We start from the raw sequence: 27,888 nt of genomic DNA, 5'->3' as shown, positions 1-27,888 counted from the left end.
TCTGATGATTCTTTTTATTTCTGTGGTGTCTATTGTTACATTTCCTTTTTCATCTCTGATTTTATTGATTTGGGTCTTTTCTCTTCTTTTTTTAGTTAGTTGGGCCAATGGGGTGTCAATTTTGTTTATTTTTTCAAAAAACCAGTTCCTCATTTGGCTGATTTTTTGGAATGTTTTTCTTGATTCAATCCTGTTGATTTCTTCTCTGATTTTAATTATTTCTCTTCTCCTACTAGATTTGGGTCTGGTTTGCTGTAGGTTTTCTAGATCCTTGAGGTGAATAGAAAGCTCATCTATTTGGTGCCTTTCCAATTTCTTGATGTAGGCACCTATTGATATAAACTTTCCTCTTAACACTGCTTTTGCTGCGTCCCATAAGTTTTGGTATGTTGTGCTGTTATCCTCATTTACTTCCAGAAAGTTTTTGATTTCTCTTTTGATTTCTTCTTTGACCCATTGTTCATTCAGGAGCATGTTGTTCAATCTCCATGTGTTTGCATATGCTCTAGGGATTCCTGAGTTGTTCATTTCCAACTTCATTCCTTTATGGTCTGAGAAGCTGCATGGTATGATTCTAATTCTTTTGAATTTGCTGAGACTTGCTTTATGGCCTAGTATGTGGTCAATCCTAGAGAAGGTTCCATGTACTGCTGAGAAGAATGTAAAATCTTTAGCTGTAGGATTGAAAGTTCTGTATATATCTGTTAGATCCATTTGGGCTATAGTGTCGTTTAAATCTACTGTATCCTTGTTGAGCTTCTGTCCTATTGATCTGTCTATTTCTGAGAGTGGAGTATTGAAGTCCCCCAGTACTATTGTATTGGGGTCTAAGTCTCCCTTTAAGTCCGTTAACAAATCTTTTAGATAAACTGGTGCCCTGTAGTTAGGTGCATATACATTGATAATTGTTATATCTTCCTGTTGAATTGATCCCTTAATCATTATGTAGTGTCCCTCTTTGTCTCTCTTAACGGTTTTTGTGGTAAAGTTTATGGTGTCTGATATTAAGATGGCTACGCCTGCTCTTTTTTCATTTCTGTTGGCATGGTATATCTTTTTCCAGCCTTTCACTTTCAGTCTGTATGGATCTTTGTTGGAAAGATGTGTTTCTTGTAAGCAGCAAATAGATGGGTTTTGTTCCTTAACCCAATCAGCCAAACGGTGTCTTTTAACTGGACAGTTCAGGCCATTCACGTTCAATGTGACTAATGATAAGTGGTAACTTTGCCCTGCCATTTGCCAAAGATAAGTTCTAATATATGCTTTGAATTCCCTGTGATCTTTTGCTGTGAGCTTTCCTTCCTTGGTTTCCTTCCTTTACCTTCTTTCATACTGATGACCGTGTTTCTTTGTTTCTGTGTGTAACACATCTTTAAGCATCTTTTGCAGGGCTGGACGAGTGGCAACAAATTCTTTCAATTTCTGTTTGCTATGAAAAGTCTTTATTTCACCTTCATTCACAAATGATAGCTTTGCAGGATATAATATTCTGGGTTGGCAGTTGTTCTCTCTTAGTACCTGGGCTATATCTCGCCATTCCCTCCTAGCTTGTAGAGTTTCTGATGAGAAGTCAGCTGTGAGTCTGATTGGAGATCCTCTGAGAGTAATCTGACGTTTCTCTCTTGCACATTTTAGGATCTTTTCTTTATGTTTCACTGTGGAGAGTTTAATTACAACGTGTCGTGGTGAGGATCTCTTTTGGTCGTGTTTATTAGGGGTTCTGTGAGCTTCCTGTACTAGGATTTCTCTGTCCTTCTCCAAACCTGGGAAATTTTCTGCTAATATCTCACTAAAAAGGCCTTCTAATCCTTTCTCCCTCTCCATGCCTTCAGGAACTCCTAGAACCCGAATGTTGGGTTTTTTAATAGTATCCTGAAGATTCCCGACAATATGTTTTAGATTTCTAATTTCCTCGTCTTTTCTTTGGTCTGACTGTATCCTTTCCTGTGCTCTGTCTTCTAAGTCCGATATTCTCTCTTCTGCTTCTCCCATTCTGTTTGTAAGGCTCTCTATTGTGTTTTTCATTTGATCTATTGAATTCTTCACTTCAGTCACTATCCCAGTTTCCTGTTGTACTAGTTGTTTCGTTTCATTTTGATTCCTCCTTAATATTTCATTTTCACGAGAGAGATTTTCTATCTTGTCCATTAAGGATTTCTGTAGTTCAAGAATTTGTTTTTGAGAACTTCTTAATGTTCTTATCAATTTTTTGAGATCTGCTTCTTGCATTTCTTCTATGTCATCATCCTCATAATCTTGAATTGGGGTGTCTTTTTCATTTGAGGGCTTCATGGTAACTTCCTTGTTTTTATTACCTTGGTTTTTGCGTTTGTTATTTGTCATATTGGAGATATTTGGTTTCTTCACTGTGGTGCTTTTTCTTGTTATACTATGACTCTAGATTAAGTGGACTATCTGTTTTTGATGGAGCCTTAGGGCTTGAGATGGGTGTGGCCTGAGAGCTCTGTTTGGTGTGCCAAAGGTGACACTCCCAGGTTAGGCGTGGTAAACCTCTCTCTCTCTCTCTCTCTCTCTCTCTCTCTCTTTTTTTTTTTGATTCAAAAGGGAAGTTATTCTGCACGGCTGAACGAAGTTGGAGGTAGTTAGCAGGCAAATGATATACCCACAGGAGCCAGAGATCGGAAGCTCTTTCCCAAGGACCACACAGGGAATCTGTTCGGCCCTCAGAGTGGGCTCAAATTCTCCTTCAGTCTCCCACTGGGTTGCCAAAGTTACGGAATTGTAGTGTCTCTGGAGAGTGCTCACGTGAATTCCGTGAGTTCTCTCCCCCACCGTCTCTTTTTTCACAGTCTCAGTTCAGTAGCACCACAAATTTACTAGGTCCTAATCTCCTGTTAATTCGCCCCGCCCAGAGTCAGGTTTTTCTGCTAGGCTCAGGGCCGGTGCAGACCTGAGGTCGCTCTGCTTATGACGTATGTCCAAGATGGCGCCTGCTCTTTGTCTTGCTCGCCCTTGAGAGGTGAGCAGAGAGAGAGAAACCCGTGTCCGTACCAGTCACCTTTTTTTTTTCCCTCTCTCTTCCAGTTAGCTTGGTGAAGTCCCCCCCCCCGGGGGTCGTTCCCTCTAGTCTCCTCTCTCCGCTTGCCTGCCAGTGTCTCGGGTTATTGAGGTTCGGCTCACCTCGCGTTCCAGCGCTGGTGTGTTGAGTCTGCCGCTGGTGTTCCGAACTGTGGGCTCCCACGCTCTCCACGCAGGTCTGCTCCCCTTCCAGCGCCGATGTGTGGACTCGGAGCCCTGGACGTCCCAAGTCTCCCCGCTGTTGCACTCCCCTTCGAGCACTTGCGCGCAGACCCTGCAGCTTGCGCAGCTCAGTCCCGCGGCTCGGCTTCAGCGGCTCGGTCCCGTGGCTAGGTCCTGCCGCTCGGCTTTCGCGCGCGGTGGGCGACCTTGTTCTCCCAGTAGGTCCTCCGATTCACGCCCACTGGATCCAGAAGAGTTTCGTCTGCAATATTTTCCTGGTTCTTTTTTCTGAGGCTACCGTAACTCCCCTTTTATTAAACTAAATTTTCCCGGACTATCGGTGCGCGCCCTCACTATTCTGCCATCTTGGCTCCGCCCCTAGTTTCCATTTCTATGATACAGACATATGAAGGACTTCAAAAAGTTCACAGAAAAACAAAACTTTTTTTTTTTTTTTGACAGGCAGAGTGGACAGTGAGAGAGAGAGACAGAGAGACAGGTCTTCTTTTTCCGTTGGTTCACCCTCCAATGGCCGCCACGGCCGGTGCGCTGTGGCTGGCGCACTGCGCTGGTCCGAAGGCAGGAGCCAGGTGCTTCTCCTGGTCTCCCATGGGGTGCAGGGCCCAAGCACTTGGGCCATCCTCCACTGTACTCCCTGGCCACAGCAGAGAGCTGGCCTGGACGAGGGGTAACCGGGACAGAATCCAGCGCCCCAACGGGGACTAGAACCTGGTGTGCTGGCGCCGCAGGCGGAGGATTAGCCTGTTGAGCCGTGGCGCCAACCTGGACATATTATTCTTAACATGTTGTATTCAATTTCCTCTTATCTGCTTGTCAAGCAAATAAAGGATCATGTCCACTCATTGCTGATGCAGTTAGAGATTTATAAAGTAGGGCTATGTGAAACAATATTATTTGTGAGTGTGATGGAAGTAAAAATATTAATAGGTAGAAATTTTCCAATTGCTTGTGGAGACATGGTTATTACACATATGAAGTTTCACATTTTTATTTACATAAACTTAAAAAAACTCCTGCATTCATGTTAGTTTCAATTTCCATCTTGAATCCATAGATCCTCTCAAGATAATGTGCCTTCACACAGAAGTCTGTGAATCTGTAGAGAAAATCTAGCACTAAAATCGTCAGTCTCTTTCATTCCAGTTAAAGCAGAGATGAGTCTCTGAAGTGCAGCACACAGAATTACCACAGCCACTGTCTTTATAGATACAGTGTTACCAGGTCTTTGGAATCTAGACAATACCAGTAATTGTTGCGAAGTAGTTTCTGCTGAAATTCTTAGGTTCTACAAAGCCAGCAACACCTGAGAGCTTTACAAATGTCAAAGCTAGGGTCTTATTCCAAATTGCATAAATTAAAATCTCAGGGGCAGGGATCTAAATTTTTAAAAAATGTTTTCTAGGTGACTCTTATATGCACCCACAGTTGAGAACAACTAAGCTAAGTATTAGGAGATTGCCACTTCTAACTAGGTTCTGGACAATTTTTTAAATTAAATTCCTGTCGCATTTGCTCCAGGTCTCTTGCAAATACTTTATATTCTCTTCACTTTTCCCTTCCCTATCTTTCAGCAGATCTGCCTCCTACTTAACCAAACCCAGTTCATCAGATGGGATTTCCTGGCTTCCCAGCTCTGTCCTCCCTAAAAGATCGTCTACTTTACAGACTCAGTTCTCTCTCCTTGTCTCAAGGAAGTGTCCCTCCTCCCTCTCCTGCCCCTCCCTAAACGTTCCTACTTCCTGCAGGATTGGGGTTCATCAATTGTCCTCTCTCATCCTGAATTTTTAGTTCAGGCCCAGCAAGCTTTTGAGTATCCCCTATGTGCCAGGTGCTAGGACTATAAAGGAGAATACAACAATCAAGGAGTCCATTCAGGACTGGGAGACAGAAATCGAGACCTAAATATACTGTGGTCTGGTTTGGGTAACAATAGAAATATGTGAAGGACACAGAGGAAGCAAAAATAAAAAGTAGTTTGTCCATTTTTTTGTATCTCATGCCTGCCTTCTGTGCTGAAAAAAAAAAAAAGTCAATTTCGCATAATCTAAATGGCAGTCACCTTCCCCTGATTCTTAAATTGATTGTCCTTTTTTTCATGTCTTTTTATTCAATGTTAACTTTCTTGAAAGAGTAGCATTTATTTCATGCCTTCAGTTCTCCACACACTTCATAAGCATCATCCATCTGTACTGCTAATATTTTCTGGCTTACTTTTTTTGAAGATCTCATCAAATTATCACTTCAATCTAGAAAAACAACTTAAATACAGAGTTTTTTCAAAAATACTACTGTCCAGGATATTTTAAAACATTCAATAAGTGTTAGATCAATTCCATTTGTCAATCTTGCAAGTTTTAGTTCAGTGTTTCTAATTGTCTATCAGCTGGTTATTTCTACATGCCCTCAAAATTTTTATTTGTTCAAAACTATTCTTTTGATTTATTTTTTGTATGAATTTGTTCATCTTTATACAAATATTGACTGAGTGACTAGCTGTCCTTGGGAAACACTGATGAACAAAAATGCTCATGAAAATAATCTTCTTAGGAAATTTGTGATTTACTTAGTTTGGTCTTACTACAAAATTACTGCCTTTTTTTTAAAGATATCTAGAGATAAAAAATAAAATAATAACTGACTATATTCACTCAACAAATATATAATATTTCATCATTCCAATGGCTGTAGTATAGTTGAATAATTGTGATATTCTCCTAATTGCTCTTTGATTTATTTTTCTAAAATATTGTTAAAGCCACACTTTAAGCACTTTTTGTTTTCATAGTCCTTCAGTATTTTTCATTTCACTTCTTTGCTCCAACACTTTCAGTGGGTCCAAAACCTATGGGCTAACATGCAGAGTCCTCCACAGTCAGGCCTCCCCTCTCCTGCCTGCAATCTCTGTGCTGCTCGCTCTCATACACACTTCCACTCCAACCAGACCAGCCTCCTTGCAGCTCCCTGAGCACACACTGATTGTGGCTCTTTGCTCTTGCCTTGTGTTCTGCCCTTCCTCACCTTTGCTTAATCTTTGAAACCCAAGTCACTCTTAATAGCTCAGTTCAAATCCTTCCATTTTTGATAAATACCCTTTCCTCCTCACTTCACATCATCTCTACCACCTGGGAGTTGCTAAAAGGATTTGTTGTTATCATTGTTTTCTTTCTAGAACTTTATGACTATCTCCTGTTATATCTATTAAATATTTTCTGCATTTGTTTTTCTGGTTGCAGCATCATTAATACACAAGACTGACAGTTCCAATTCAAGCTACTTTTTCCACAAGATATGTCCTTCCATTGCTCAATCTTATCAAATTCTTTCACATTGTTAGGTATGTCTAATACTATTAGCTCTTTCATGAGAGGAATAGAGTACATTGCTCATCAAACAACTGAGTAACAATTCATTATCTGCATGATTCTAAAAAAATCAATTAAAAAGTAGAAAGACTTGTATTGAAGGCCTCTAATGTTTCGTGTCAGTCAGTATTTTGATTACTTATTTCTATATGAAATAGATATTAAGAAATCAGTAGGTATGCTGATGTGTTCAAGAATAAAGGAGCATGAAGGCTGCAGCTTACTCCCTAGGGTGTATGCCCAGGAAAGAGCCATAAGACAAAGTGGAGAAAATATTAATGGTCAGGAGATTAGAAGATGTTTGGGAATTCTTTGTAATATTCATGGAGTTTTTTCTGTGAGCTTGAAATTGTTTCATGATAAATTTGCTTTAAAAATCTTGGGATGTAAATATCTTTCCTTCAACTGCTTGAATTGAGGATGATGTCAAAACAAATTCCCTTATCATGTTTAAACTTTTGAACACTGAAAATTTCTTTTAGGGGCAAACATTTTTGTGTGGTCAGTTAAGCTGCAGGTTGTGATACTGGTATCCTGTATCAAAGTGCCTGTTTGAGTCCTGGCTGCTCAAGCTTCTGATTCAGCTTCCTGCTGATGTACGTGGTTAGGCAGTAGATAATGGCCCAAGGACTTGGGCCCCCTAAACCCAAGAGGGAGTCCAAGATGGTGTTCCTAGATCCTGGCTTTGGCCTGTGTCAGCCGTGTTTGTTGTGATCATTTGGAAACTAAACCTGTGAGTGGCAATTCTCTCTCTTTCTGGCTCCCCGTCTCTTTTTCTCCCTCTCTCTCACTGATGCTCTGCCTTTTAAACATGCATATTAATAAATCATTGTAAAAATTCTTTTAAAATCTTTAAAACTCTAGAAAGCTTCTAATCCAAAATAACATTAAAATAATTTTTATCTTTAAAAATAATTTCTATGGCTAATGATATTTTGTATCAGAAATAAATGTTTCCTAACAAATTCTTATTGAGCATCTGTGTTGTTCTAGGCACTGTTCAGGGTGCTTAATGAGCTAGGATCCTGTCCCTATGTAGCTTAGATTTTGTGGATGATAATAGTGATGAAGAAAACAAATAATGATATAGCTGAAGGTGATATGGTCAAAAGGGATAATTGAAGCAGGCCAAGGGTCAATGGTAGGTTTATCTGAATAAATTTTCAGAGGAAGTGAGTGATTAAGTAAAAAAGGCTGTCCTGGCATGGGAATAATGAGTGTAAAGACCTTTGTATACACATGATGTTCAAGAAGCAAGACCTTAGCAGTAAGAAGAGAATGTGAAAGAGGGAGAATGATTAAGGAATGAAATAAGAGAAGTGGTGGGAGTGAGAAAGTGCAAGGCATTGCAAGAGATTGTAAGGTCTTTGTCTTTTTATCCAAGTGAGATGGAAATGCATTGGAGGGTTACAAGCAGGGACATGAAAAAAAATCTGACTTATGCTTAATGAGGATAATTATGGCTGTGTTTTGTAGGACAGACTGTAAGACGAGGATAGAAGTAGGAAGTTTAATTCAGAGGCTGCTGCTATAATCCAGTTAAATTATGGTAGCTCGAGAACTAGTGTACTATCTGTAGAGATGTCATGAGGAATGCTCAAAATTTGTCTATTCTCTAGCTGGAGTTGAAAGGATTTAAGAAATTGAGTGTTGGGAGAGAGGGTAGGAGATAAATCAAGAATTATTTCAAAGTTTTTGACTAATGGGGAAAACAGAGTGAAAAAGAGGATTTGGAGGGGGGGAAATCAGGATTTGAGTTTTGAATATGCTATCCTTGAGATAACTCTGAGATATTCAAATGAAGAGGTTGGCCAGGCACTTTGTTACAAATATATAAGCATGGAGTTCAAGAAAAAAAGTTGGTTGGAGAATTAATTTGGAGTTATCAGCATATAGATGATATTTAAAGCTATGAGAATTTATGGAATCCCTTAGGGAGTGAGGAAAGAGAGTGATATAACTGAGGTCAGAAAAATAAAAGAGCTTCCAGGAGAACCAGGAGAGTGTAGAATCTTGAAGAAAGCACTCCAAGGAGGTGGGAGTGAAATGAAACTAACAGATCAATTAAGTTGATGAGTGAGCATTCAGTAATGGAATGAGTGTAAATTATTGATTTGAATACAGAAATTCTGGTGGAATGGTACAAGTGAAAGCCTAGGGGATTCAACAAGAATTACTAGAGAAAAATAGAAGACAATGAGTAGAGACAACAGTTTTAAGGAGTTTTGCTATAAAGGGAATCAGAGAATTGGAATAAGAGTTGTAGGGGAAAGAGGAAGTCAAGAAGTTTTTTTTTAAAATAAAATTGTGTATTTTATAGGAAACAATTGAGCAGGGAGAGAGAGTTAGTAATTCCTTGGGCGGGGGCAGGAATTTCTCCTTGAGAAGGAATGGGAGATGGAATCCATGCAACAGGTGAATGTAGGGTAGTCTAGCCAGCTTTTCTACAGTAACTAGAGAAAAGGCAGGGTGTATGGGTAGGGAAACATTTTGGTGTGTAAGGAGGTAGGGAGATCTCATGGAAACTTTCTTCCAGTTTTTTTCCATTCTTTCCATAAACTAGGAAACAAGTAATCCTCTGAGAGTACAATGAGATATAAAGTGTTGTAGGTTTGAAAGGAGAAGTTGCATAATGCCTTTACTCTTTTAACAATTTTTGGGTTAAACTCTATTTTGTTTGTTATTTGGATGGCTATACCTGCTCGTTTCTGCTTTCTATTAGCATGGAATATCTCTGTCCATCCTCTCACTTTCAGTCTCTGTGTATCTTTGTTGGATAAGTGTGTTTCTTGTAGGCAGCAAATGGTTGGGACTTGTTTTTTAATCCATTCAGCCAGCCTATATCTTTTAATTGCAGTTTAGACTATTTACATTCAAGGTGACTACTGATAAGTAATGACTTAGTCCTGCCATTTTTTCATAAATATTCTGGTTGTTTACTTTGGATTTATTTTATGCTTTTACTAGGAGATTTTCTGCCTTCACATTCTTTCATAATGACAACTATCTTTCTATGTATACCACAACCATGAAGATCTTTTGTAAGGCTAGATGAGTGGTGACAAATTCTTTAAATTTCTGTTTGTTATGGAATGTCTTTCACCTTCATTCATAAATGAGAGCTTTGCAGTGTGCACTATTCTGTGTTGACAGGGTTTTTTAAAATTTTATTTGAGGTATACAAGTTTCATATATTTCATATATACAGATTTAGGAACATAGTTATACTTCCCACCCAACCTTCCTGCCCACCCACACTCCAACCCTTCATCCTCCTCCCTCTCCTGTGCTCAAATCTTCATTTTTGGAATATGTCTCTCAATTCCCTCCTAGCCTGTAGAGTTTCTGATGAGAAGACAGCTGTGAGTCTAATTGGAGATCCTCTGAAAGTAATCTGTTATTTCTCTTGGTCATATTTTAGAATCTTTTCTTTATGTTTTACTGTTGAAAGTTTGACTACAATATGTCATGGTTAAGACCTTTTCTGGCCATGTCTATAAGGAGTTCTATGTGCCTTGTATATGTGGACACAATAATCAAGATGGATATTGAATCAGTAAAAAAGACCTTCCCAACAGAGAAAAGCCCAGGACTATGTGGCTCCACTGCTGAATTCTACCAGACATTTAATGAAGAACTAATTCCAGTTCTTCTCAAACTATTAAAAACAATTGAAAGGGAGCTAATCCTTCTAAACTTCTTCAATGAAGCCAGTGCCACTCTAATTCCTAAACCAGAAAAAGAAATAAGAGAAAGAGAACTATAGACCAATGTCCCTGATCAGCATAGATACAAACATCCTCAACAAAATACTAGCTATTCAAATCCAACACATCAGAAAGATCATTCACCTGGGCCAAGGGGAGTTTATCCCTAGTATGCAGGGATGGTAAGACATTCACAAATCAATCAATTTGATACATCACATTAATAAACTGAAGAACAAAAGTCATATGATTATCTCAATAGATGCAGAGAGAGCATTTTGATAAAATGCAACATCCTTTCAAGATGAAAAGCTTAAGCAAATTTGGTATAGAAGAAGCATTCCTCAACACAATCAAAATGATTTATGACAAACCCACAGCCAGCATCACATTGAATGGGAAAAATTGGAAGCATTCCCACCAAGATCCAGAATCAGATAAGGATGCCCATTCTGACTACTGCTGTTCAATATAACCCTGGAATTTTAGTCAGGTTCATTAGGCAAGAAAAAGAAATAAAAAGGATACAAATTGGAAATGAGAAAATCAAACTATCCCTGTTTGCAGATGACATGATCCTATATATAGCTATGGGAACCAAAAGATTCAATGAGAGACAACTGGAACTCATAACAGTTTGGAAAAGTTGCAGGATATAAAATTTTTAAAAGATTATTTATTTATTTATTTGACAGATAGAGTTACAGTGAGAGAGAAAGGTCTTCTATCCACTGGTTCACTCCTCAAATGGCTGCAACAACTGGAGCTGGGCCAATCCAAAGCCAGGAGCCAGGAGCCTCCTCTGGGTCTCCCACTCAGGTGCCGGGGCCCAAACACTTGGACCATCTTCTACTGCTTTCCCAGGCCATAGCAGAGAACTGGGTTGGAAGTGGAGCAGCCGGGACTGGAACTGGCACCCATGTGGGATGCTGGAGCTGCAGGAAGAGGATTACTCTACTGTGCCACTGGCCCCAGGATATAAAAGTAACACACAAAAATAAATAGCCTTTGTATACACAGACAATTATTTGGCTGAGAAATAACCTCTAAAGTTAATCGCTCTCACAATAGCTACAAAAAAATTAAATACTTTGGAATAACATTAACCAAGGAAGTCAAAGATATCTACTATGAAAATTACAAAACATTGGGCCAGCGCCGCAGCTCACTAGGCTCATCCTCTGCCTTGCGGCACCGGCACACTGGGTTCTAGTCCCAGTCGGGGCACCGGATTCTGTCCCAGTTGCCCCTCTTCCAGGCCAGCTCTCTGTTGTGGCCCGGGAGTACAGTGGAGGATGGCCCAAGTGCTTGGGGCCTGCACCCCATGGGAAACCAGGAGAAGCACCTGGCTCCTGCCTTCGGATCAGTGCGGTGCGCCGGCTGCAGCGCTCCGGCCATGGCGGCCATTGGAGAGTGAACCAACGGCAAAGGAAGACCTTTCTCTCTGTCTCTCTCTCTCACTGTCCCCTCTGCCTGTCAAAAAAAAAAAAAAAAAAAAAAAAAGAAAATTATAAAACATTAAAGAAATAGAGGAAGACACAAAAAATGAAAAAATCTTTCATGATCATGGATTGAAAGAATCAATATTATCAAAATGTCCATACTACTCAAAGTGATTTATAGATTCCATGTGATCCCTATCAAAATGCCATTCACATTCTTCTCAGATCTAGAAAAAATGATACTAAAATTCATATGGAAACACAAGAGACCCCAAATAGGTAAAGTAATCTTATACAACAAAAGCAAAGCTGGAGGCATCACAATATCAGATTTCAAGAAATACTAGAGGACAGTTATAATCAAAACAGCCTTGTACTGGCAAAGAAATAGGTAGATCATTGGAACAAAATAGAAACTCCAGAAATCAATCCATGCATCTACAATCAACTTATCTTTTTTTTAAAAAAATATTTATTTATTTGAAAGTCAGAGTTACACAGAGAGAGGAGAGGAATAGAGAGAGATCTTCCATCTGATGGTTCACTCCCCAACTGACCGCAATTGCTGGAGCTGCGCTGATCTGAAGCCAGGAACCAGGAGCTTTTTGGAGTCTCCTACTCAGGTGCAGGGGCCCAAGGACTTGTGTCATCTTCCACTGCTTTCCCAGGCCACAGCAGAGAGCTTGATGGGAAGAAGAGCAGCCCAGACTAGAACCGGCGCCCATATGGGATGCCAGTGCCCCAGGCCAAGGCGTTAGCCTGCTGCACCACAGTGCCAGCCCCTACAATCAACTTATCTTTAACAAAGGAGCTAAAGTCAATCCCTACAACAAGGACAGTCTCCTGAACAAATGGTGCTGGGAAAACTGGATCTCTGCATGCAACAGTGCGAAACAAGACATTTACCTTACACCTTACACAAAAATTCAATCAGAATGGACCAAGGACCTATGATCCAATACCATCAAATTACTAAAGGACTGCATTGTGGAAACTCTGCAAGACATTGGCATAGGTAAAGATTTCTTGGGAAAGACCCCAGAAGCACAGGTAATCGAAGCCAAAATTGACAAATGGGATTGCATCAAACTGAGAAGCTTCTGCACTGCAACAGAAACACTCAGCAAAGGGAAGAGGTGACCAGCAGAATGGGAGAAAATATTTACAAACTATGCAACAGATAAAGGATTAATATCCAGAATCTATAAAGAGCTCAAGAAACTCAACAACAAAACAAACAACAAAACAGTCTATTGAAGAAATAGACAAAGAGTGAGAGATGACATTCTTAGGAGAAGGCAGATCAAAGGAGATGCATCTGTCTCACATTATCTTTTTCTTGAAATAAATGACACAAAACACAAATACAATGGATATAAGAGCAACATACATACAGGAAGGATTCCCTAATAATTTTAATTTGGTAGAATTCCAATAGTGATTTCTTACAGTCCACATTTTTTTTCCACCTGAAAACAAATCACTTTCTTTTTTGCCAATTATCATTTTATTTAACTTTAGAAAGTTTTTAAAATAATTTTTATTTATATAAGGTAAACAGGTTTTGTGTATTTCCTGTATACAAATTTGTGAGCATGCTAATGCTTTCCACCCTGTCCTCCCTCCCCATCCATGCTCCAACCCCTCTCCTCCTTCCTTTCTTATTTTATATTTATCATTTCCCTTGAAAGTGATATCTGAAATCCTTTATGAATGTCCTTGTCCTTGTAAATATATACTTTATATTATATAGCCATTACTTTATGTTATATAACAATGCACAACAAATAAAATGAATAAAAATTTAAAAAGAAATATATATAATATATGTAAATTAATATAATATAACTATATATAATATAATATAACTATATATATAATATAATACAATTACTAAGGCCTCTGATGAATTTCTGTTGAGACCAGTCAGCAACTTGAACAGTCATTTTTCAAAAGAGGAAATTCAGGTGGTGAATAGACAAATGAAAAATGCAAATGAAAACAACAATGAGGTTTTGTCTCACCCCAGTTAGAATGGCTCTCATATAGAAATGAACACATAATAAATTCTGGTGTCCATGTGAGGAAAAAGGTACCCTAATCTGTTGATGGAAATGTAAACTAGTGTGGCCATTGTGGAGGATAGTATGGAGATAACGCAAAAAGCTGAAATTAGATCTATGACCCAGCAATCTCACTCCTGGGAATGAAGCCAAACAAAATGATAGCAGCATATGAAAGAGTTATCTGTACCCCTATGTTTATTGCAGCTCAATTCGCAACAGCTAAGGTATGGAATCAGCCTGATGTCTATCAGCTGATGACTGGATAAAGAAATTATTGCATGTGGCTGGCGCCCTGGCTCAGTAGGCTAATCCTCCACCTGCGGCGCCGGCACACCAGGTTCTAGTCCCGGTCGGGGCACCAGATTCTGTCCCGGTTGCCCCTCTTCCAGTCCAGCTCTCTGCTGTGGCCAGGGAGTGCAGTGGAGGATGGCCCAGGTGCTTGGGCCCTGCACCCACATGGGAGACCAAGAGGAAGCAGCTGGCTCCTGGCTTCTGATCAGCACAGTGTGCTGGCCGCCACGCGCCGGCCGTGGCAGCCATTTGGGGGGTGAACTAATGGAAGGAGGGCCTTTCTCTCTGTCTCTCTCTCTCTCTGACTCTGCCTGTCAAAAAAAAAAAAAAGAAATTATTGCATTTATACACTATGGAATACTACTCAGTGGTAAATGAAATCTTGCCTTTTGCAATAAAATAGATGCTACTGAAAACCATTACACTTAATGAAATAAGCCAGTCCCCAAAAGACAGATGCTGAATATTTTCTCTGACCTGGGGTAACTAATAGAGTACCTAAAATGTAATATATCAGAGTTAAATTGACATTTTGAGATCCCATGATCATTTATAGCCCTTGTTTCTACTGTTGAGGAGCAATGTTTTTTTCTTCATAGTATTTTTTTGAACTTTTTACTTAATGTAGGTTTAATCTTATGCATATGAAATTAACTGAAAATAGGACTTTATAAAAATTAAGAGTGAGAATAGGAGAATGAGGAGGAATAAATGTGGGAACATGGGTAGGAGAGAGGGTAGGGTACGAAATATCACCATGTTCCTAAATCTGTATACATGAATTACATGGATTTTATATACATTAAATAAAATTTGAAAAGAAAGAAAAGAGAAGCTATAGTGTGAAATAGTTACCCCTCCCCCAAATGTGAAAGTAAATGTCCAAGGGAAATATAATAATACAATTACTAAGGCCTCTGATGAATTTCTGTTGAGACCAGTCAGAAAGGTTGTTTTGTCATCTATGTGTCACAACAAAAATCTGAAAGATTGAGGTTTGGCCATGTGTCAGTGCTGCATGGGATGAAAGCAGCATGAGAATTAAAAAGGTATGCAATACTGTGATTATGAGTATGATCATGGAAACTAAGCTACATAAAAAGTAGTGCGAGGATATGAAGGTTGAAAGTGGATAATCTAATGGCAATAAAATCAGTGGTTTTGCTAGCAAGGTAGGAAGTGAGGTAGTGCTGTGACACTTGAAATTGAAAGTTTCGAGAGTGTGTCAATTTTGGTAATAACATTTAAGGAGATGAGAATGGAGTAGGTGGTTGAGGTAGAGTGAGAGGACAAGATCATTGGAGTAGAAGACATTACGTTACAGTGAGGCCAGAATGTTGGAAAGACTATCTACATTAGGGGTGGGGAAACTTTTTTCTGCCAAGGGCCATTTGGACATTTATAACATCATTTGTGGGCTATACAAAATCATCAACTTAAAATTTATCCTGCTTTAATGAAGTTTGAGTCCTGCCTGTGGTTGTCTTGTCAAGGCCAGATTATATGATTTTTGGATGCAGCCAGAAAGTCAGACATTTCTCTTCCCTGAACTACAAGAATATTTGTATCCTCCATGATCTGATTGTGAGTAACCATATTTTCTATTGTTGACTATAGCAAGTACGTGATACTGATTGATAGCAGGGACGTCAATGTTGGGGTGCTCTAGAGTGGAGAGAAAAAGAATGTTCTGGACGTGACACACCTCATCTCCAAATCTTGTATGTATGAGATGTGGAAAGAAAATAGACATCACTTGCAGGGAAAATAGAGTTGCCAGGAATAAGCCAAATTTCAGTTAGAGCATGAATATAAAGGGTACTTCAAAGAGATTGAGGACAGTCCATTTTTTTCTTTTTTGTTAATGGTTCAAAGCATTTTCCTTTAAGAGATTAATAATTGTCTATTCTGCCCCAAACTAATTTAAGAACATTGCTGCCCATCACTGCTACATTAACTGTAGATAAAATTTTTATAAAGTAATCTACATTTTCCTTATGAAGCATAGATTTTTGGTAATAGAAATTTTTAGCAGAATGCTCTAATGAAGTTAATCTAAAGCATAGTGGTCCAATTAATCTAGAAGACCAATGTAAGAACAAATTTTTTTTGTAGCTAGTCAAATGTTCTGAACATAATTATCTGATTAAAAGAACAGTGTTACTTAAGATAAGAGTAGAATATCCTCCTGAACATAGTTGCCTCACTTAAAATAAATCATTTTGTTGGAGGAGTGACTGTCCTTTATCCAAGAATTGATTTTAGCTCCCTTACCAAAGATAAGGTGGTTCTGTATTCATGGATTGATTTCTGGGTTTCTTCCTGTTCCATTAGTCTACATGTCTATGTTTGCACCTGTACCAGACTGCTTTGATTATAACTGCCCTGCAGTATGTCTTGAAATCTGGTATTGTGATGCCTCCATCTTTGTTTTCATTGTATAAGATTGCTTTGATATTAGGGATCTCTTGTGTTTCTGTATGAATTCTAGTATCATTTCTTGTACATCTGAGAAGAATGTAATTTGTATTTTGATTGAGATCATATTGAATCTCTAAATTGCTTTGAATAGTATGTACATTCAGTCTCTGCAATAGATAGTGTTGGGAAAATTTTATCTCCACACTTAGAATCATGAAACAAGACCTTTACCTTACACTTTATACAAAAATCAACTTGAAATGGATCAAGGATCTAAATCTATAACCTGATACCATCAAATTACTAGAGGACAGCACTGTGAAAACTTTGCGTAGGCAAAAACTTCTTGAAAAAGACTCCAGAAGCACTGGGAATCAAAGCCAAAATTGACAAATGAGATAACATCAAACTAAGAAACTTCTTCGCTGCAAATGAAACACTCAGCAAAGTGCAGAGACAACCAATAGAATGGGAGAAAATATTTTTAATCTATGCAACTAATAAGGATTAATTTCCAGAATCTATAAAGAGCTCAAGAAACTCAACAACAGCAAAACAAACAATCCAGTTAAGAAAATGAAAAAGGACTTTAACAGGCAGTTTTCAAAGGATGAATTTCAAATGGCCAACAGACACATGAAAAAATGCTCAGGATCACTAAGCATCAGGGAAATGCAAATCAAAACCATAATGAGGTTTCATCTCAACCCAGAATTAGAATGTCTGTTCTAAAAAAATTCTGGATAGGATGTAGAGGAAAAGTTACCCTAATCCACTGTTAGTGGGAATATAAACTAGTACAGCCATTGTGGAAGACAGTATTGAGGTTGCTCAGAAATCTGACAGATCTTACCGTATGACCCAGCCATCCCATTCCTGGGAATTTACCCAAAGGAAATGGAATCAGCATATAAAATTGTTATCTGTACTATTGCAGCTCAATTCACAATAGCTAAGATATGGAATCAACCCAGTTGTCAATTAACAAATGATTGGATAAAGAAAATGTGAGTAGGAATACTACTCAGCCATAAAAAATTATAAAATCCTGTCTTTTACAACAAAATGCATGCAACTAGAAACCATTAGGCTTGGTGAAATAAGCCAGTCTCAGAGACAAATATCATATTGTACTAATAGAGTACAAAAATATAATGTATATGAACAAAATTGACATTTTGAGATTTGATTACTTGTAGCCCTTGTCTCTACTTTGCAGGAACAGTGTCTTTTTTTTTTCCTTCTTACTATTTGTTGAATTCTTTACTTAGTGGGGGATTAAGCTTATGATTATAAAATAAACTGAAAGTATGTCATTGTAAAAATTAAAAGAATAAGAAAGGAAAGAAGAAGGAAGGTGAGATCATGGGTGGGAGGGAGCATAGAGTGGGAAGTACCACTATATTTCTAAATCTGTATCTGAAATGCATGATATTTGTTCAGCTTATCTAAATAAAAATTATAAAAAATAAACTTAAAAAGAAAAAACAAAATTCCTCTTCAATAAAAAAGAAATGAATCATTTTTTCTTTCTGTTCAAATCAAGATGAATATTTAGAATTACATTGATCAACTTTCAAATGAGACATCTGAAGAGTGGTAACTTTATTTTGATTTTAACAATCTAGTTTGATACACGCAACAACTATTTTGAGTGGGAAAAAAGAATCTTATGATTTTATTTTTATGACATTCTTTGCAGTAACAAAATTATAGAACTGTAGAACAAATTAGGGTTAGGGATTTGGGGAGAAAGGTGGGTGTGACTAGAAAGGGGCAGCAAGAAGAACATGAAAGATTCATGGACTTTCCCTGCACTCTTATTTGCAAGTTTTGTGAATCTGAAAAATAAAGTGTTTCAGAAAGTCCCAAGAAATATCCAGCTTCCACTAAATGTAAGAAATCACATGAATCAAGAGCTGCGTAATTTAAAACCACAAAATGGAGTTGTTGGGGAAGAATGGTGTGAAAATGTAATTTTAAAGGAGCCTCTCCTATTTTCATGCCTTGTTTGACACAAACAATTGTCTAACTTCACTTGACTTTCCTACTTTTAACCGACCAATAAATTGCTTTTTTTTAAAAAAAAAAAAAAGATTTATTTATTTGAGAAGTAGCGTTACAGATAATGAGAGGGAGAGACAGAGAAAAAGGTCTTCCATCCACTGGTGCACTTCCCAAATGGCTGCAATGGCTGAAGCTGAGCTGATCTGAAGCCAGAAGCCAGGACTTTCTTCTGGGTCTTCCATGTGGATGCAGGAGCCTAAGCCCTTGTGCCATCTTCTACTGCTTTCCTAGGCCATAGCAGAGAGCTGTATTGAAAGAGGAGCTGCCAGGACTAGAACTGTTGCCCATATGGGATGCTGGCGCCGCAGGTGAAGGATTAACCTACTGTGCCACAGCACCAGCCCCCAATAAATTACTTTTAATATTTGCTAATTGTCTCAGCTCATCGTTATCTTTATCTACTTTTTATATTCTTGACATATTTTTCTTTAGAAATGGCTTCCATAAACAATATGTGTCTGTGTAGAAAAATTGTTAATACTTCTCAGAAGACACTGGTTGTTAAGACTTCTCAGAAGACACTGATGATGATGTAGTCCACTATTTGCATTTTTGCATCGATTCTTCATTCAGAAGTTCAGAACTAATGCATAAAAATACGATAATTTACACACAAAAGCAAGAGAGATTAATTTCACCTGTAAGTAGATAAAGAAGACAAAGATTGAAAACACATGGAAGTAAACAGAGTATTCTGCCACTTAATCTGACTGTTATTCTTTTGAGGCCCTCTCTTTTTTTACTTCTTTGTTACCATTTGGTGATTCCCTCCCTCCCTCCCTTCTTTCTTTTTCTTCTGATTTATTTATTTAAAAGGTACAGAAACTGAGAGGGTTGGGGGCAAGAGATTTCTTCTATCTGCTTGTTTACTTCCTAAATGTCTGCAACAGCCAGGTCTGGGCCAAGTCAAAGCCAGGAACTAGGAACTCCATCAAGATATCAGTGGAAGGGGCCTAAGTACTCCAACCATCATCTACTGCCTTTCCAGGCACATTAGCAGGAAGCTGAATCAGAAGTGGAGCAGCTAGTACTCAAATCAGTGCTTTGATATGGGATGCCAATATTGTGCAGGCAGTGGCTTAATCCATTTTGCCACAATACTGTCCCATTTGTTATCATTTCTATTGTATATTTGACTTCAGTCAGCTTATTTGTTTCTCAGACCTACCTGCCCTGCTCAGCTCTCTTCCAACTACCAAAGCATCTCCCTTCTCGAATGATTTATGTCTATTTAGTTTCACTAACCAACTACACAAGACATGGGGAAAGATGTTGATAGCAGATCCAAGGACCCAGGCTTTCTTAAGGAAATGTGTTGCTCTGGCTGCTGGCAAGACTGTGTCCCAATATGAGAATACTTCTGTTTCACTCTCACAGTCTTAGGGAAGGGAGGATTTGAAGAGACAAGCCTTGCTCAAATTCACACAATTGAACAGACATGGACCTAGGGCTCCAGCAGTTTATTTTTTCCATGCATTTGATGAAATAAGGTGATGAGCTATACACATAAATTATTGCCTATAATTGAAAATTTTATAACAATTTTTAATGAAATTATAATAATTCTTTGAAATTTAATTATTGGTAAAAGTATTCCCTGGGGCCAGCGCCGCGGCTCACTTGGCTAATCCTCTGCCTCCGGCACTGGCACCCCGGGTTCTAGTCCCGGTTGGGGTACCGGATTCTGTCCCGGTTGCCCCTCTTCCAGTCCAGCTCTCTGCTGTGGCCCAGGAAGGCAGTGGAGGATGGCCCAAGTGCTTGGGCCCTGCACCCGCATGGGAGACCAGGAGGAAGCAGCTGGCTCCTGGCTTCGGATCAGCGCAGCACGCCGGCTATAGTGGCCATTTTGGGGTGAACCAACGGAAAAGGAAGACCTTTCTCTCTGTCTCCCTCTCTCACTAACTCTGCCTGTCAAAAAAAAAGTATTCCCTGGAAATATGCCAAAATATAGTGCAGAAATGAATATATAGTTTCTATTTGTATATTTCTTAACATCCTATTTCAGTAAATTTCATTATATGAAGAGTTATAAAACATTTTCTAGGTCCTTGTGGATAGTAGATGACAGTAATAACTTACATTTACTTATTGTTTTCATAATTTCTCAATATTTTCATTTAATATTTGTAACAGTCATGTGAAATAAGAATTGATTTTTGCCACGATTTTGTGAAAAAAATAGTGACAATTTTTTAGAAAATTTGACCATGACCAGAATCACTGAAAATAATAGAATGATAATCCAAGTCTGCTTATTTTGAATTTAGTGCTTATTTGACTAAATCAAAATGTCTCTCAGGTCAGCAAATATTGCATAAAGACCTGTGCAGGAACAAGCTCTCTCGACGCTTGCTCACCCCTTTGTTGAGACCTGGTGCATCTTAAGGGAAGGGCAATGCAGCTCAAGGTAAATGCACACGTTGGCAGTATAGCTAATATCTGACAATATTTATCACTTACTCTAGTTTATTGAACAAGTTGCTATTCAAAATGTAAAAATTATTACAGGAAAGAATTCATGAAAATTGTGTTAAGCATTCAGATACTGTACAGTAGGATTTAATTACTGTAGGTTTCCAGTTTCAGTCTAAAGGATACTAATCTGTGTCTGATCATATCTGATAAATTAGGTGGAAGAGCTTTCCAGAAACTCCTTTGCATGAGCACCCACAAGCCTTTTGAAAGAATGCTGAGGGAAGACTGAAGTTGTGAACAAAGGCATTTGGTGAAGCAGTGGGTGGGGCAGAGGGAAGTATAGCTCTGAATACAGCATGGTACCTGACACTTAGGTTTTATTCCTTGCCCCAGCCCCTTTAAATGAATACACGTGCCTCAGCCTGTAGCAGCCCTTTTAGCACTGTTGTGCAAACCAATAAAAGATACTTCTTTGGGGCGGATGCAGCCCCTTGAACATAAGACTTGGTGGCTTTGTAAGATGACATGACCTTTGTGGGAAGAAAAGTGCTTCCTATCCTCTGAGGAAATGTAGCCCTTCATGAATTGCTTGGCTAGCATTATAGCTGCTAATACCCTCCATTCGATTCCTTATCTGGGCGCAAATTGTGTATTTTTATGCAGAGTCCTGTATGCACCCTCTTTGGGCCGAGCACAAAATCATTCTTTAAAAATGGATTTCATTTTAACTAAAATATTGACCATAATATCAGCAATGTGGAGGTGTCCTTTATAATTCAAAATAAGAGGAGAGTAGCTTGTCTCACACATTTAAACAGTAATTTCTAAACAGAAAGTTGTGCTGTTTTTAGGTATTTTTGTTTTTGTGTTTGAAAGGTAGAGCTATAGATAACAAAGACATATGTATATATACACACATATATATGTGTGTGTGTATATGGATATATATATATATATGTAGATACACTTACTGGGGCAGAGTGAGGAGAACACCTTGTGTAGGAACCTGAAGAAATTGCTTCAGTGGTGTTCGAGGTAGGAAGGAGACATTAATGAAATTTGGCTTTTTGCTGCTTTCAGCAAATCTGGTGAAGCCTGCAGAAACTCAGGTTACACAAATAAAATATTATATACACACTACCTAATACAGCTCACCCTTAATATTTTGTATTTTGTTTGAAATCAACATTAAAAGAATTTTAGAAAAAAATGTGGCCTGATGTCATTCCTACAGCTATGCTGTAATTCTTTTCTGGGAAAGAAAATTTTATAGTTATGTCACTTCAGTATGAATCACACACAGGCCATCCAACAGTAAATTCTTTTTTTAAAATTTTTTATTTATTTTTTTTAATTTAGTAAATATAAATTTCCAAAGTACAGTTTATGGATTACAATGGCTTCCCCCCCATAATTTCCCTCCCACTCACACCCCTCTCATCTCCTGCTCCCTCCCATTCCATTCACATCAAGATTCATTTTCAATTATCTTTATATACAGAAGATCTATTCAGTATATATTAAGTAAAGATTTCATCAGTTTGCACCCACACAGAAACACAAAGTGTAAAATACTGTTTCAGTACTAGTTATAGCATTACTTCACATTGGTCAACACATTAAGGACAGATCCCACCTGAGAAGTAAGTACACAGTGACTCCTGTTGTTGACTTAACAATTTGACACTCTTGTTTATGGCGCCAGTAATCTCCCTAGGCTCTAGTCACGAGTTGCCAAGGCTATGGAAGCCTTTTGAGTTTGCCGACTTCGATCTTATTCCGACAGGGTCATAGTCAAAGTGGAAGTTCTCTCCTCCTTCAGAGAAAGCTACCTCCTTCTTTGATGGCCCCGTTCTTTCCACCCAACAGTAAATTCTAAATATGAGAAGAAAGAATCCTCCACATTCCACAAGTAACATTAGTAAAAGCAAGCTAGCTGAATGGGTACAAATTGACAAGAATGTGATGACAGTGGGGTCATTGCATAGGTGATGTACAAATAAAAGATTTTAGAGTTTAACTGACTAGTGAAATTCAGTGAAGAGGAAAATGACTTTTTGAGAGGTGAGAAAAATAACTTGGAAAAGTTCTTTTGATATTTGGTGTAGTAATTAATTTTACAGAAATGACATGATGCAGTACAATGACAGTTATGTAGATAACACAGCCATCATCACCTTTTTATGCAGAAAAAGGCAGTAACAAGGAATTTTGTTCCAAAAATAACTGGATTTTTGAGTAGGCTGGACTTGCAGGGGAGGAAGCAGAGAGATAGCCTTGGTCACCTTTACTACTCCCTTTAGCATCTCTCTATCAAGTTCCCCACATGGAAAATATTCTCCATCATTTACAAGAAATTTTCTAGACAATCTTAGGCAATTAAGAAAACGCATCCTGTTACTTTCAATCATAATAAAAATTTTATTTTAGTAATTAAAATGGCCTATCTCACATCTGAACAGCTGTTATGAGAAATGGGCTCAGTGTTTTTGTTATTTTCTTCTGCTGCCTAATCTTCATTGCAACTGATTTTTTTCTGCCCCTGGAGAGTCAGGCCTGGGGAGTGTAATGGGAAGATAATTCAGGAAAAAGGAACACAGCTTTCAGGGGCTAGAGTGGTGTGGTAATGGTATTGAATCGCTTCCTTCTGGCTGTGGAGGAAGCACATTTAAAGTTTATGATCTCCCACCTCTTCTGGATCACCTTTTTGGGCTCTTAAGTCCTGAACTTCCAAGTTTACCCTACAGAGGCGCTCTGTAAAGCCCTTCCAGGCACTCCTCATGAGTGGGATTTAAGACATTCAAGATGGTTCTCTTCACAGGTCTGCCTGGCCCAAGACAAAATTCTGCTTTCTAGTCCTGTCAAGTAGTTTCCTCCCCAAGTAACATCCTTCTCTTCCCTTTTTTGCCTCAGGGGGACCTGTAGGCACAGCCTTTTAAGCACTTTTAGGCTTTTTCAGGAGTCGAAATACAAGACCGTGGATTTCCCTAACCCATAGGCCTGTGCCAGGTTCTTCAAGTGACTCTCTTCCCAATCTTCTGGTTTGGTTTGATGTGAAGGAGTAGAGAGTTCCATGGCCTTGAAGACCCTGTCTTCATTCTTCAGTACAGACTCATTTATGTTGGGGGGCATGTGATTGCTGCTGCTGGCCAAACTCCTCTCATAATCTCTTAGTAGGTCCTGCAGATGTGTTCAGATGCCGTGCTGCAGTTTATGGGACCTTTGTCATGCTGTGCATTAGAAGGTAAGTTATAGGGAAGCTTCAGTAATCTGTCTCTATGTAAAGAACACTAAGGCATAATACAGGTTGATGAAGATCATGATGTGAAATCATCAAGAAGACACTGTTTAGTGTATTCTATTAATAAGGTATCCTATTAGTGTGATCAATTGTGAACTGAAATTGATCACTTGGGCTAGTGAGATGGCATTGGTACATGCCACCTTGATGGGATTGTATTGGAATCCCCTGGCACGTTTCTAACTCCACCATTTGGGGTAAGTCTGATTGAGCATGTCTCAAATTGTACATCTCCTCCTTCTCTTATTCCCACTGTTATATTTAACAGGGATCACTTTTTAGTTAAAATTTAAACACCTAAGAATAATTGTGTGTTAATTGATCACACTGATAGGTCTAAGAGTCAAAGGGACCACACAAACAAGACTAGTGTCTGCTAATATTAACTGATAGAATCAAAAAGGAGAGAACGATCCATCATGGGAAGCAGGATACACAGCAGACTCATAGAATGGCAGATGTCCTAAATAGCACTCTGGCCTCAGAATCAGCCCTTAAGGCATTCAGATCTGGCTGAAGAGCCCATGAGAGTATTTTAGGCATGGAAAGCCAAGACACTCTGGCAAAAAAAAAAAAAAAACAAAAAACAAAAAACAAAAAAACCACACACAACAACAACAAAAAACACAAACACAAACACAAAACCTAAATGAAAGATCTCCGTGAGTGAGATCCCAGTGGAAAGAACGGGGCCATCAAAGAAGGAGGTAGCTTTCTCTGAAGGGAGGAGAGAACTTCCACTTTGACTATGACCCTGTCGGAATAAGATCGAAGTCGGCAAACTCAAAAGGCTTCCATAGCCTTGGCAACTCGTGACTAGAGCCTAGGGAGATTACTGGCGCCATAAACAAGAGTGTCAAATTGTTAAGTCACATTCCTCAATACAATCAAAGCAATCTATGAAAAACCCACAGCCAACATCCTATTGAATGGGGAAAAGTTGGAAGCATTTCCACGGAGATCTGGTACCAGACAGGGATGCCCACTCTCACCACTGCTATTCAATATAGTTCTGGAAGTTCTAGCCAGAGCTATTAGGCAAGAAAAAGAAATTAAAGGGATACAAATTGGGAAGGAAGAACTCAAACTATCCCTCTTTGCAGATGATATGATTCTTTATTAAGGGGACCCAAAGAACTCTACTAAGAGACTATTGGAACTCATAGAAGAGTTTGGCAAAGTACCAGGGTATAAAATCAATGCACAAAAATCAACAGCCTTTGTATACACAGGCAATGCCACGGCTGAGGAAGAACTTCTAAGATCAATCCCATTCACAATAGCTACAAAAACAATCAAATACCTTGGAATAAACTTAACCAAGGACGTTAAAGATCTCTACGATGAAAATTACAAAACCTTAAAGAAAGAAATAGAAGAGGATACCAAGAAATGGAAAAATCTTCCATGCTCATGGATTGGAAGAATCAATATCATCAAAATGTCCATTCTCCCAAAAGCAATTTATAGATTCAATGCAATACCAATCAAGATACCGAAGACCTTCTTCTCAGATCTGGAAAAAATGGTGCTGAAATTCATATGGAGGCACAAGAGACCTCGAATAGCTGAAGCAATCTTGTACAACAAAAACAAAGCCAGAGGCATCACAATACCAGATTTCAGGACATACTACAAGGGCAGTTGTTATCAAAACAGCATGGTATTGGTACAGAAACAGATGGATAGACCAATGGAACAGAATTGAAACACCAGAAATCAACCCAAACATCTACAGCCAACTTATATTTGATCAAGGATCTAAAACCAATTCCTGGAGCAAGGACAGTCTATTCAATAAATGGTGCTGGGAAAACTGGATTTCCACTTGCAGAAGCATGAAGCAAGACCCCTACCTTACACCTTACACAAAAATCCACTCAACATGGATTAAAGACCTAAATCTACGACCTGACACCATCAAGTTACTAGAGAACATTGGAGAAACCCTTCAAGATATTGGCACAGGCAAAGAATTTCTGGAAAAGTCCCGGGAGGCACAGGCAGTCAAAGCCAAAATCAACTATTGGGATTGCATCAAATTGAGAAGTTTCTGTACTGCAAAAGAAACAGTCAGGAGAGTGAAGAGACAACCGACAGAATGGGAAAAAATGTTTGCAAACTATGCAACAGATAAAGGGTTAATAACCAGAATCTACAAAGAGATCAAGAAACTCCACAAAAACAAAACCAACAACCCAATTAGGAGATGGGTCAAGGACCTCAATAGACATTTTTCAAAAGAGGAAATCCAAATGGCCAACAGGCACATGAAAAAATGTTCAAGGTCATTAGCAATCAGGGAAATGCAAATCAAAACCACAGTGAGGTTTCACCTCACCCCGGTTAGAATGGCTCACATACAGAAATCTACCAACAACAGATGCTGGCGAGGATGTGGGGAAAAAGGGACACTAACCCACTGTTGGTGGGAATGCAAACTGGTCAAGCCACTATGGAAGTCAGTCTGGAGATTCCTCAGAAACCTGAATATAACCCTACCGTTCGACCCAGCCATCCCACTCCTTGGAATTTACCCAAAGGAGTTTAAATTGGCAAACAAAAAAGCGGTCTGCACCCTAATGTTTATTGCAGCACAATTCACAATAGCCAAGACCTGGAACCAACCTAAATGCCCATCAACAGTAGACTGGATAAAGAAATTATGGGATATGTACTCTTTAGAATACTATACCGCAGTAAGAAACAACGAAATCCAGTCATTTGCAACAAAATGGAGGAATCTGGAACACATCATGCTGAGTGAAATAAGCCAGTCCCAAAGGGACAAATACCATATGTTCGCCCTGATCGGTGACAACTGACTGAACACCAAAAAGGAAACCTGTTGAAGTGAAATCGACACTATGAGAAACGGTGACTTGATCAGCATAGCCGTGACTGTTAATGAACAACTTAATACATTATCCCTCTTAGTAGTTTTTTTTTTTTGTCTGTTCTACTTAATATGACTGGTTTAATTCTGTAATTTATACACAGTTATTCTTAAGTGTTGAAATTTAACTGAAATGTGATCCCTGTTAAACATAAGAGTGGGGATAAGAGAGGGAAGAGATGCACAATTTGGGACATGCTCAAGCTGACTTGCCCCAAATGGTAGAGTTAGAAACATACCAGGGGACTCTAATTTAATCCCATCAAGGTGGCATGTACCAATGCCATCTCACTATTCCAAGTGATCAATTTCAGTTCACAATTGATCCTAATGAAAGGACTAAGAGTCAAAGGGAACACATAAACAAGTCTAGTACCTGCTAATCCTAACCGATAGAATAAATAAAGGGGAGAGTGATCCAACATGGGAAGTGAGATACTCAGCAGACTCATAGAATGGCAGATGTCCTAAATAGCACTCTGGCCTCAGAATCAGCCCTAAAGGCATTCGGATCTGGCTGAAAAGCCCATGAGAGTATTTCAGGCATGGAAAGCCAAGACACTCTGGCAAAAAAAAAAAAAAAAAAAAAAAAAAAAAAAAAAAAAAAACCTAAATGAAAGATCTCTGTGAGTGAGATCCCAGTGGAAAGAATAGGTCTTCAAAGAAGGAGGTACCTTTCTCTGAAGGGAGGAGAGAAC

General features: G+C 38.8%; 1 protein-coding gene across 6 annotated transcripts in view; it reads left to right on the top strand.

The window, feature by feature from the left end:
• The window catches only part of LOC149127296 (uncharacterized), a 264,015-nt gene that overhangs the window by 53,729 nt on the left and 182,398 nt on the right, over positions 1–27,888 (top strand). Inside the window, exon 3 of one of the 6 annotated variants that reach the window (XM_089329924.1) lies at positions 21,209–21,494. The exons of the other annotated variants lie outside the window; for them this stretch is intronic. The gene's annotated coding sequence lies outside the window, so the exon portion shown is untranslated. Of the gene's footprint in view, positions 1–21,208; positions 21,495–27,888 lie in introns of those variants that run through there. 6 annotated transcript variants of the gene reach the window in all.

Source organism: Oryctolagus cuniculus, chromosome 3 (genome assembly GCF_051225735.1).
Source record: "Oryctolagus cuniculus isolate XC-2025 breed Fujian yellow rabbit chromosome 3, ASM5122573v1, whole genome shotgun sequence".
Lineage (NCBI taxonomy): Eukaryota > Metazoa > Chordata > Mammalia > Lagomorpha > Leporidae > Oryctolagus > Oryctolagus cuniculus.
This window is presented reverse-complemented; position numbering and strand designations above follow the sequence as displayed.